We start from the raw sequence: 12,740 nt of genomic DNA, 5'->3' as shown, positions 1-12,740 counted from the left end.
AACGTACTCAGCTTTTTCAACCACATGATATAATAAGAATCTTTGATGTAAATAATGGCTATTTTTAACTGCCCTCAAGCCCATAGTTGCTAATAAAGGATTAAATGAAAATGTTTGCGTATTTATCGGTGTGCAGATTTTACCTAATCACTCACAAAGTAAATAAAGTCCGAAGCAACTTGGAGAAAGTCAGATTCATCAAGAATGGAGAACGTGTCAACGACGGATTTGTTGTATTATGTTCTCTCTGCTTGATGAATCTGGCTTTAGCAAGGTTGTGCCTGCCACGTGTTGTTTAAGCATTCGCTGCTCTTTCTCTCTGTGCATTTGGATTTTTCAGAAACAAGATTTTGCCCATTTTTAGTGAGATCCCCTTACTTTTTACTAAGTTTGTGGAACATACTGTCGAAGCAAAATGCAATAATTTCTGAATGTATATTGGCTTGTAAAAACGGCCACGTCTTTTCTTTGGCAAAAGGGGTAAATATTGGGGTGCAGGAAGGACTGTGCGATAACATGGTTTTAACTTCAAATGGTCAATTGAATCATGCGCTTGCATGTTTTCGTCGGAAATCGTGGGATCGATGGATGGGGGCTTGTTGTTGTTATTAGTATGGTGTAAGGTGTTGGCACAGATAAATCCATATGTCAAACATTCCAGATCGTTTATATCTAATCAGATAGGATAAAACTATGTACGTTCATAACAATTTGAATTATTACGTCATAACATGATACGACAATGACTAGATTGCGTGTCACCACTAACAAGAACGTAGTAAATAGTTTTAGATTAATGAAATAGAATAATTTGCTCATTTTTTATTACAATGACAGGAATAACAAAAAAATTAAAGTGCATTTATTTCATTGATTGTTCACATGTCTTCCAGTATTATTTGCAACACCTCTCAGGCATAAGATTCTGATTTTTCACATCAAGTCAGATATTCGTCGGCTAAAAGCTTGCAAATCTGAGCAGCGGGGTTGGAGGTCACAGTGAGAGTTTCTTTTAAAAAAGACTCTTAAAATGTTGGCTACGGTAGCTTGGTACCCCACAATGGTAACATAGTGAAATAGTGAAAGCACAAATGAAAATCATTGAAGTGCTGCTTTTAATACCATATACCATATTTTTCCAAAAAGTATATTTTTAATATATATCAAAATGGACATGGGTTTCAAAACGTGAGAGTACTGAAATGTACATGACTGCGCACATGAGGCGGAACTTCTGACTATACAAGCTGAGGAGTATGAGCAATTGCAAGGTATACCTACTGCTTGCGCTGAGGAGATGACTTCCTAAAACGATAGCACCCCTCGGGGATGGAAACCTTAACCGTGTCAGCGGGTAATGGAATATTTTGAAAACGCAAGGAGATGGAATAAGCCTAACAGTTTCCTGCCAGTTTTAGCGGACACTTATGTACGCCCGCGAAATATGAACCTTCCCGTGCCGATGCTGCTTATGATTAAGGCTGGAGTTTTGACGCATTTGCAAGTGGCTGACGCTATTATCTCCTGAAAAAAGCAGGCGGAAGTCTGATTGCTTGAAGACAAGAAAATGGGTCCATCATCATTGGCCAGTTTACATATGGCAGCGCAAATAACTGCAGACTTATATGTTACCGGATGGTTATGGACCCAGAAGAGCTGGATTGTCTGCTATGCACCTGTCGCCTGGCCTATTGCTCTGGTTGGATTTGCAAAGCGCCAGTTAGACACGTCATCACGTACTACGACGGCTCACAACCATGGAGTACACATTTCCTAGCACCCATAATAGTCTATGAAAGCGTCAACCTTAGGTCTCACTGGATCGTTACGTATTTTGACACCTCCTATTTTGAAGGTAGAAGGCATGAACCTAATTATCACAAGCCTAGCATTTATAAATTCACACATAAGCTAAATCTGTAATGTGGTTTATATTTACTTTGAGTTAGGCTTGGAAATGGGTTGGCTTGTTGGTGACTGCCTGTCATAGTTAGACGAGCATTGGAGATCAAATGCGTAACTTGGGTTGCAAATGAGCAGCAGACTTGGCTTAGCTATTTACGTATGACTGCTACAGAGGTAAATATCTAACAATCTAGATGGTTGAGGGGTGATGAAAGGTACGCTAATTTGTTATAGTACTAGTGAACTTTATTCATGCATAAGGCACATACTGATTCTTTTAGCTGCCTTGTCGCAGGAAAATATTCAAAATAGCTATTTCCTGTCAAAAATGAATGTAAACTTTAGGGGTTGGTGGCAGTGTTGTTTCAGTATAAAAGCCACCAGTTGCATCAGGAATTAACCTGATTGCTGCAGTCAAAATCTCACATGTATGCTTTCTACAAAAATCATTAGTTTGTTTTTATTTGTATCTTCAGTGTAAAAGTATTCTCATTTTTCTGCAATAGGTCATTATTGGATAAAAATTCACCAGATAAACTGTCCAGTGAGACCTTATCAGCATAATGCAGAGGTTTCCAATGGCGTAAAACCCGCTCGTCTGGCCCGGCTGGAGGATGTCGAGACGTAATACGCAGGCGATAGACCAAAAGGAGCTTGCTTCTTCGACGTGCTTTAACTATGCCGACCTACAACGTAAGAACCAAGTACACAACTGCCTGATTCACAGCTGCAAAAGGGGACTATTGAAGCTGCCAAGCATATAATTAGGAGCACAGTGTGAGGTCATGGCTATTTGGCTACGCAGTCAATGTGCACATCACTCAGAAGCCCAGTCTCGCGTATCTGACAGCGCCTCTTGTATAGTACCTGTCTTATCTTATGGGTATTGAAGCAGAATAGTATGTGGGAGAGAGCGCCGACTAAGCAGAAGATCTGCAAGCATATTCAAAATAAGTGCGTTGTTTAATGCAACGGAACAAATCATAGCACCTCAAGATCGACGATGTGTTTTGCCTCAAGCTGACGAATTTAGGTTAATATCCAACGTGGTTTCGATCTTGTTTAGTATTGTCCTGTGGTGGCGCAAAACTCCGGGTATAATATACTAAACATTGCAATGTACTGCTGCCTAGTCTTGCTTGCAAACTCTGACTTACAACGTTAACTCCAACGAGTTAACGCTGACTGTGTAACTCTCCCCTCTGTTAGTGCCCTGAACCAGTATTAGTCTTTGAAAGTCAGCTGTTATGTTTATTTAATTTACATTGTTTATTAGATTTTCTGTTCATTATATGATATGGGTTATGTAAGACTGCATTTTATATCTGACCATAATAATTAATTTTGGTTTTGTAAATAGCATGTTTTATTTCAATCTTAGTCCAGAACATTGGAAATTCCCCATGAAATGCTGGGTCTACCTGATGTTTACCACATTCAATTTTATACTTTTAGTAGCAGACTTTGTCTAATTATAGCTTGGATTGTTCTGGAAATGAACGTTTGTCCTACATCCTGGCTCTTCTTTTGTGTCTTAGTTTTGTTTTTATATAATCTTCTTTATCTAGACATAATTCATTCGTACTATAAGATCTTCACTGGAAATACAAAGTGCTCAATAATGTTATTGGAAAGAGACATTAACTGGAAATTATAGTGAATTCAGACAAAGGAAACCTTGGATCATATTACTGTGATTCAACAAAAGACTGTTGGCACATCATTACGATTCACATCATTGGTACATTAGTCATTAGATACCACCGGTCACTACCGGCACTTTTAGCGTTGGAAACTATTTGGAATACCACTAAAGATGATTCAATAGGTTATTCATTAGGCCTTGTGTTAGTAATTCTAGGATTATTTGGGATTCGCAATACTGTAAGTTTTTTCACATGATCAATTTGCATTCTAGGAATATACATTATTATTTGAATAATCAATTACTCTTTTCAATTACTAATTTTAAGACCCTGGAGTCGTTATATAGCTCAAAAGTAAGACGGTCTGAGAGGTCAGCCAAGTTAGATGCGTATCGGTTCCTGAGGATCGTTCTTACATGGTAGCACACAGCTTTGTCAGCAACTTTGATCTGAAACCATCCGACACATACACGTCGAAGTTCAGCAACAGTTTGCGGATCTGCTCTCTCTCTCTCTCTCTCACTCTCTCTCCGTCGGAATTATTGAGGACGCCGCCTACTCTATATTTATAATTATTAAAGCGAGATACATGTGGCAATAAAATCTTTCCTCCCCCGGTGCTCGAACTAATGTTTCTTCTGACAACGTATATTGTATTGACCAATCCTCTAAATGGATCTGTGGCTCTTGAATGGTAATATGTGGCAGCAGCAGGGAAGGCGAATCATACAAGGTTTCCAGACCAAACAACCAGTTCCACCAATCAATTTACAACAGTATTCCGCATTTACGGATACAAACCCTTCCTCGTTTAGCATCGACAATAGAGATGTCTGCGCGTTAAAATAACGGGTTTCACGGGATAGTCAGCGCGGTTTATTGCGCTGCGGTTGCCCATGAAAACCATTGTGGATTTGCCCTCGTTGCTGCTCACAAATTGTTAACTAAGGAATTAAAAATTCGGGTTAACAATAATGGCAAATATCGGAGAAGCACATTCCGCTAGACTAGCTCGAGAGCGACTAGAAGCAATAAAAAAATTTCTTCCTGTGCGAGATAGTGTCAGAGAAAAATTACAAGCGCGGCAGCTAGCACAGGTTGAATTTGCAACAGGTGCAGAAGAATTATTTAAACCCGTCACATCAGCTACTGAAAGGGCTGCGGCGGTCACCAAGGAAGCTTTACTTGGAGATCCAACAGATATAACAAAACCGGGTATTCTTCCAGTGCTAAAACAAACTGCTGAGCGGACTGAAAAGATTGCAAAGCGGGCCAAACAAACAAAAAAGTCTTTAAAAGATCTTCCGGCTGAAATAGTTAAAGCTCAACTTCCGCCCATCGCTGAAGTCGCTGAAGTCGCCGAAGCTGCTGCACCCAAACCAGAAAAGGAAATTGTTGAACTAACTGCAAAATTTAATCCGGATTTTATTAAATTACTTAAAAACACTCCAGAAGAAAAATTGCCTGAATTGATTTTAGCGGGTTTATACAACAAAGGAAAATTTTTAGCCGATAAATATAAGTACACAAATGATGACAATTTTGTTAAATGGGTTTATCGTCTGTACTACGACAAGAAAACGGTTAAATCTAGCGATCCGAAATACTCAGCACTTATAGGCGCAATAAAGAAACTTGACAAAAGTGGACGACAAGGACCTCCGCCTCCCTATTCGCCGCCACCAGAGAAGCGTCCAGAAAATTCTGATGTTCTCGAAGATCTTGGCCTCTTTGAAGCTACAGGTAGTGGTCTTCGTGGTCACATTACCTGCCCTGATAGCGTTATCAACGATGTGTCACTGTTGGAGGTTCTCATCGGAGGAAAACGCGCCGGAAATAACTCGCCAGAAATAATTAATGAAGCCGCTGATATCTGTCAGCGACTATTTCGTGGTGGCATCATGGACGCGCCCATCTATCGCGAACTTATTGATGAGCTTATCGACGATTAGAGAAATAGCAAATAAATAAAATGTTAGTACACGATTCCGAGCGCAGACCAGTCATGGTCCACGTAGTAAATTCACGACTGCCCGTATACAGGATGACTTACGGAGATGGTTTCGGTGATGTTGCCACAAAACTCTTTGCTGGAGCGGCACCTAAAGCAATTCCACTCGTGAAACAATTAGGAGCAAAAGCTTTTGACGTTGTTAAAGATAGCGCTCTTAGCGCGGTTGGCAGCGCTGCCGGCAAGGCAGTCTCGTGGGTCAAGGACAAACTAGCACGATTGGTACGCAGAAAAAAACCTCCAAAGGTAGCATTACCAGCCACCGCAGATATGCCAGCGAGTGTCAGTAAAGTAATAAACGAGGCCGCAAATCAAAGGCTGGCCGCGCTAGTCAACGAAATCCCCGAGCAAATAAATACGAGTTTGGTCGCGGGAAGCGGCCTTCGTTTTAGACGATAACTTTTACAATAAAATGTATAAATATGAGTCTGACACCGCATTCGACGTAGATGCGCCAGTCTCCAAGAACGAGTCGGTACGTGATTATCAGTATTATTCGTATGACGCACGAGAACCAAATAGGCGGGGGCGAATTGAACTTCAGGTTCAGGATACCGGCAGATATTTCCTGCCCGCTGAAGCATTTATCGAGGTAGAAGGGAAAATTATAAAAGCCGCCGACGGCACAGACTACGGGGGTGCCGTTAAAGTCGGTTTTGTCAACAACGGAATTATGGCGCTGTTTGATAGCGCTATTTACATGATTGATGGAAAAAACATCGAAGCGATTCAGAAGGATGTCGATGTTGCCACAACAATAATTGGTTTAGCAAGATATTCCGACGATTACACAAGATCAACTGGCCCATCAATGATGTTTGCCAAGGACACTTCTAGTCATCCTAATCCGGATCAATTTCGTTATGTACAAGTGCCGCGTGATACTGCAGCTGATCCACAGCCAGCTGGAGCTATAGCAAGACCAGGTGCTGCATTTTTGATGCCACACAGCCACAATCCTGAATATAACCTAGGTTTTGCGACGCGTAGGTTGGCGCTAACAGGTAATAGCAGAAATTTTTCGTGCGCAATCCCACTGTCTCATATCTTTGGATTTTGCCGCGGGGTCAGAAAGGTAATTTTCGGAGCAAAGCATACAGTCGTGCTTGTTAGAAAAGGCGACGACAATGATGCGATATGGCGACCTGTAGGTGATGAAGGTAAAGTAGAAATAACAAAACTGTCACTGTGGATGCCAGTGCTGTCCCCTGCACTTGCCCAAGAACAGCGACTGCTTTCCTTCATGGATCAGGGCGGCAAAACGCTGATACAGTGGCTCACAACAACCACAGATAGTATTCAAAGTAACGTCAATGGTTTGTTCACATGGAATATAGCAACACAGCAGGGGGTTTCAGCGCCACGACATATTTTCATTGCTTTTCAGGATCTTGGGCGACTGCACTCACAAGAACGCTCTCACATGATATTTGACACAGTTGGCGTCACTGACGTTTCTCTGAGAATAAATGGTCATCAAGAACCATCCGAAGATATACACTTAAATTTCGCTAACAACCATGTTGCACGTGCATATCATCGATTGACAAAGTATCTGGCACGTGATCTAAATATCGACACTGGTTTGCAAATATCACAGTTGAATTTTATATCTCAGTATCCAATCTGTTACTTCTCGCTGAAGCATCTTGATCTAGCCAGACAGTCCGTCGTTGATATTCACTTCAGGGCTACCGTGAATAGAGACGCAGGAGTTATAGCCAATTACAGAGCCGTCGCGGTTATACTTTCCGATAAAGCAATGTTGCTCGAGGGTACTGGCGGCAGGATGAGAGTCATTGATGCACCAGTGGAAAACCTGTAAGTTTCAATTAAACCAACCCCTGTTAAATAAAATGTCGTATCATCACGCCAACGTCGCGTTGACTCCTGGTCAGATCAACAAACTAAAATCCAAGCAAGCATCAGCGTCTGGAGCGTCAATAACACTTAAACACGCACAACTTAGTGGTGGTCAAAATAAGTTGTCGGTTACTCAAACACAGCTTAATCAAATCAATCGCGCAAGAGCATCGGGAACCGGAATCAGACTTGATTTTACCGCCACAGCTGTCCGTGACATGATTAAATCCGGTGGAATATTTCCACTCATTCCAATAATTGCCACAGCAGCAGCACCAGCGTTAGCCTCCGCAGCAAAAGCCGCAGCGCTAGGAGCAGTTGGGACCGCAGCAGGAATCGGTCTCAAAAAGGCACTTGGACAGGGATATAACAAACGAGGTGGAAATATATCACAAATAGCACCATTGGCAATGGCAATGGGACCATTACTTGCTTCTAGAGCACTTAATCAAACTAGGCTGTGAGTTAGGATAACACCATCGCTTACTTCTAAAGCACCATCGCTTGCTTCTAGAGCGCTTCAATCTCTGATTCAAACTAGCACTGGGGTTCCTGACCCAGCTAAGGCAGTAGCGCTACAAGCTCTGAGGGCAATGTCGCAAGGATCGGGTTATAAAAAAACAGGCCGCGGTCTCAGACTCCCGGGAACTCCCGCGTCATGGTACCCAAAGCGGTTTTAAAAACGCTTCCAGCGTCCAACTTCGATTTACTCGACGCTGTCAAGCAACTGCGTATAAAAAAATTCCGTGGCGTATTTATGCGAGACGAATTACCAGCGCAACCAAAACGCGCCGAGACAGGAATTATCAACCTTGACAACCGAGAAGGTCCTGGAAATCATTGGGTTGCTTACGCGATCGATCCACGTGGAATTCTCTATTTCGATTCGTACGGGCTAGCACCGCCAGTTGAGTTTCTCAGGTACGTCCAAGGGTTTCCAATTCCAGTTTGGCAGTCAACGCTGCCAACCCAAACACTAACCGATCCACCTATCTGTGGGCACCAGGTGCTAAACGTCCTTGATGCGATATCAAAAAACCCATCAATGCCCCCTCACAAAGTCGTGCACAAATACACCACATTTGAAAACGGCGGTAACAAATAATGGTTGATCAAGCAGAACCAAGGAACGCCGCGAAGACGTCGATTTATCGAAGTATGCGACCAAAGATGACGTTGATAATCTTTTAAATGTGGCCGGAGTTGAACCAGATGAGGTTGTTATTTTTCAGGACACACACGGGAAACTAAAAACCAGTAATGTTAAACTGGGTGAAATAATTATCAAAGTTTCTGGAGCTGTCCCGGACAACCTTGTTGTGTTCGCTGACGGCGGCAAAATCAGAGATTCGTCGATATCAATTGCAGCTCTCCGAGAGGACGCACGAAGAGCTGCAGCGACGCGTGTATCAAAATCCGGCGACATAATGACAGGCGAACTCAGCATGAACAACAACAAAATAACTGTGTTAGCGGATCCGATAGGCCCCGAAGATGCCGCGAATAAACAATACGTCGACGCGCAGTACAGCGCCGTTATTCCGTTAGTCCGCGACAGCGTAAAAAAATCCGGCGACACAATGACAGGCGGACTTGACATGAGCGGCAACAAAATAACCTCGTTGGCAAATCCCGAATCCGACCAGGATGCGTCAAACAAACAATACGTAGACATCGTCAACGGTAAACTAAATACGCTGCGTGCAGAGTATGATGTCCACGTAACCGCGTTTAGAAGAATTCAAAGAAACTATCAAGAGGATGCTAGGACCGCAAATAAGTTCTTTGGGAATCCTCCAGTCGTCGATATGAAGCTTTCTGAAATCAAAACCAACATTGACACGATCAAACAAACACAGCAAGATATCGTATCAGGAATTCCTGATATCGTTAACAAAACCGGTCTGATTAAGGTCCCCGCTGCAGTTACTCCCGGGCACATCACCAACATCGTATTTACGGTATCATCGGGGTTTGCAACATGGTCACGACAGAATAACGTTATCAAATACACAGCAACGGCCACCGGTGTGTACAGGCTGTCTGTGTTTTCCGCTGCTAAGTTTGAAATCTTCACAACATATCCTTGGAGACACTCCACTGATAAGTATTCCGGGGTTTGCACTGTAATACTAAACAGCGGAACCGAGGAAACATTTATGCTTGAAGCCGAAGATGATAGTTTAACCGCAACATCTTACTGGTGGTGTTTGGAATTCGTCGCTGCAACGCCTCAATTGGTTACCGTGTAATTGAAAATCCCTGGCGATTTTAAATAAATTTCAGCGACACCAGATGCTCAACAGTATCGATACAATCAGGTACGCGAATGGCAATCAACGTTGAAAGCCACCATGGACAGATGCGCAACAAAAATAAAAAAATACCGACGCCGTGTGACCGCGCTGGACATCGCAGTGTACTCGGTATCCGCGGTGGTTGCATCCACTGGTGTGCTATTGTCTGCGCTAACTCCGGTAACTGCTGAAATCGCGATCACAATCGCAATTTCAGCCTCAACGTCAATTGCGGGAGTCGCCAACATCATTGCGAAAAAAATATCTTCGTGCGCGACGACAAAACTACACGAACACCAACAACTGTCCAACGCGGCCAACAGCGCCTACTCAAGGCTGTCATCGCTGATATCATCTAGCGTCGACGACAACAACATATCAGATTCCGAGTTCGCGCTGATGTCTGCGTGCTACAGCGACTATTGTTTTCATTTGAAAACCAACAATAACAATAACGATGGAACGACAAGCGTTGCTCGACATAGCCGCAAATACAACTCCGGTAAAAACATCGATGATATCAATATCGTCGACGCAGCCCGAATTCGGAATTAATTTTCCAACTGCAATTCCAGTTACCGAAATCGCGCTGGCGCAGTTGTGAGTATATCACAGTTGGCCCAACATCAGGTCGACATCATTTCACGGACAATCGCCGAATAACTCATTTGTATTTTCATATCAGAATAACGCCGCTGGAACCCCGGATTGGAATACTATTACACTTCCCACTGGAAGTTATCAGATAGAAGAAATCAACAAAGAAATACAGCGTCAAATAAAACGTGTCACTGGAAACGAAGCAAAGATTAGCATATCAGCACACGAGCCAACGCTGTCCACGATCATCGAAATCTCAACGCCGGGTTACGCCGTTGACATTTACAACAGTTCAATCAAAGCCGTGCTAGGGTGGCCAGCGGACGCTCCTGATGTGAAACCGCGTCCACCAGAACCTGTAAAGGAAAATTATTACACAGATACTATGGCGTATCATTACCCCGACGACGTTAGCAGTGACAAGGTAATAACCAAGAAATTTTACCTTCCAGACTCAGATTGGACCGATCTTATATCGCGCATGAAAAGCACAGAATGGTCAATGACTTATCGAGATCAAGTTGTCTTACATCTATTTTTGGAGAAAGAACTACTAGTTTGGCTTATGAAATCCGGACGATATAGTAGTTTCATCAAGTATCGGGAGATCACTGCCAATTTTACTAAAATAAACAATTTATTTGATGGCCAACTTAAACTTCTGCAACAATCCTTTCAGGAGCATATTTCTGACCTGTATAGTCCACGTGATAAAATTATTAAACATATCGAGATAATAAATCAACTAATCGACGATATGAGATATTTTAACCGGCGGTTGGTTCAATCAGTAATTGATGCTCCGGATAAACAAAATTTTTTGAGCAAATTTAACATAACGGAGGCCGAATTACGAAATTTTAGGTTTCCCGAATATAAAGTACCTGAGATGTTAACGTCGTTGTCTAATCTCCTGGATCAATCCTTCAAGGATATCATGACAGCGTACAAACGATCATTTCCGGAACCTGCTGTCCTCGAGTACAACAACAGCATATCCAGTGATGGCAGGCACATCTCTCCGGGAATTGTGAACATCACCGACGTCGTCGCGGTCAATCTTGTGTGTGACGTCATCGATGGCAGTTACAGTGTGGACGTTGGTGAATCAAATCAAGCCCGGCAGGGTTTTATACTGTACTCGTTTACCCCCACACAACCGCCTGGGTTTTTGATTGTGCAGGAGCCAATTAATCCGGTGTTTCTACGATGTCATAACCCGACGCTGACAAGAATAAATTTTAAAGTCACTGACCAACAACAGCGACTGTTAGACCTGCGCGGGGAAACGATAAGTATAAACCTGCTAGTAAAATCCTAAGGACTTTCATCGTAAAACGATTTCCATCCTAAGGACTTTCATCCTAGAGGATTTTCATCGTAAAAAATCTTCGATTTTCAATTAGCGATATCGCGCGCGTAACACATAATGTCTTCGTGCAGCGACAGCGACTTCACCGACAGCGATTCAGATTGGGAAACTATTTACGAATCCGGTTACGAATCTGAATTTGAATCGCAGAGCGATTTCACACAGAGCGACTCCAGTGACGAATCACTCAGCGATTCCGAAAGCGATTCCGATGATTCCCCGACGGGAAGAAACGCTAGCGTCTCCGGGATAACAATCAACGACAGTCACGTCGTGATCAATTATATTAAATAAATCACTATACGATAGCGATGACATATCAGCATGTCCGTGTAACCATACTTGACCGACGAGAACTCGCAGATGCAATCAGGGCTGCATTTGCACGAAACTATGATGGAACCGCATACCCGTTAAAAGACACCAGAATACGAATATCTGATGGCGGCACCGATAGCATGTTACTGTGTCGCGATGATGTAACGCGGTTGTGCGACCACGGCGACGTCGTCGTGTTCTTCAGCGATGATGAAATTTTGAATTATGCACACTCGTGCTTGTCGTTGCAGCAGTTGACGGACGTTCTCGCGGGGGAAAATATACCATGATATAGCATTTAAACAAATATGTTTGGTTAAATATAATATGAGAATTTGTTACTTCTACGAGGGATACCGCGGTGAAGAATTTTTATCCATCATCGTACCGGGGCGCAAACACAAGTCGATCTTTGACCGTCTCAAATTAGTCCGCGAGAGCGCGCTGACGCTACAAGGGTGTGAAAAAAAATGTGTTTTTGAGATAATCCTCGCCGACAGTTACCACAGCACGTGTGAGTTTTCGGATTACCGCGAAACCAAATCGCGTCCGCGAGGCGGCGTCGACGCGCTCAAATTTCTCGAGCGAATCATGACGACGCTGATATGCTGTTGATATCTCATCGGAAAACTTCGTTGAGTTGTTGCTTCCAATCGCCGTCGCGTTGTGTGGAATCGCTTTGCGATTCTCCACACGCTGTGGGTTTTTTCTTCTTCTTCTTCGCTAGA

Source organism: Sinohyriopsis cumingii, chromosome 12 (assembly GCF_028554795.1).
Source record: "Sinohyriopsis cumingii isolate HCF-2022 chromosome 12, ASM2855479v2, whole genome shotgun sequence".
Lineage (NCBI taxonomy): Eukaryota > Metazoa > Mollusca > Bivalvia > Unionida > Unionidae > Sinohyriopsis > Sinohyriopsis cumingii.
Note: the sequence above shows the minus strand (reverse complement) of the source record.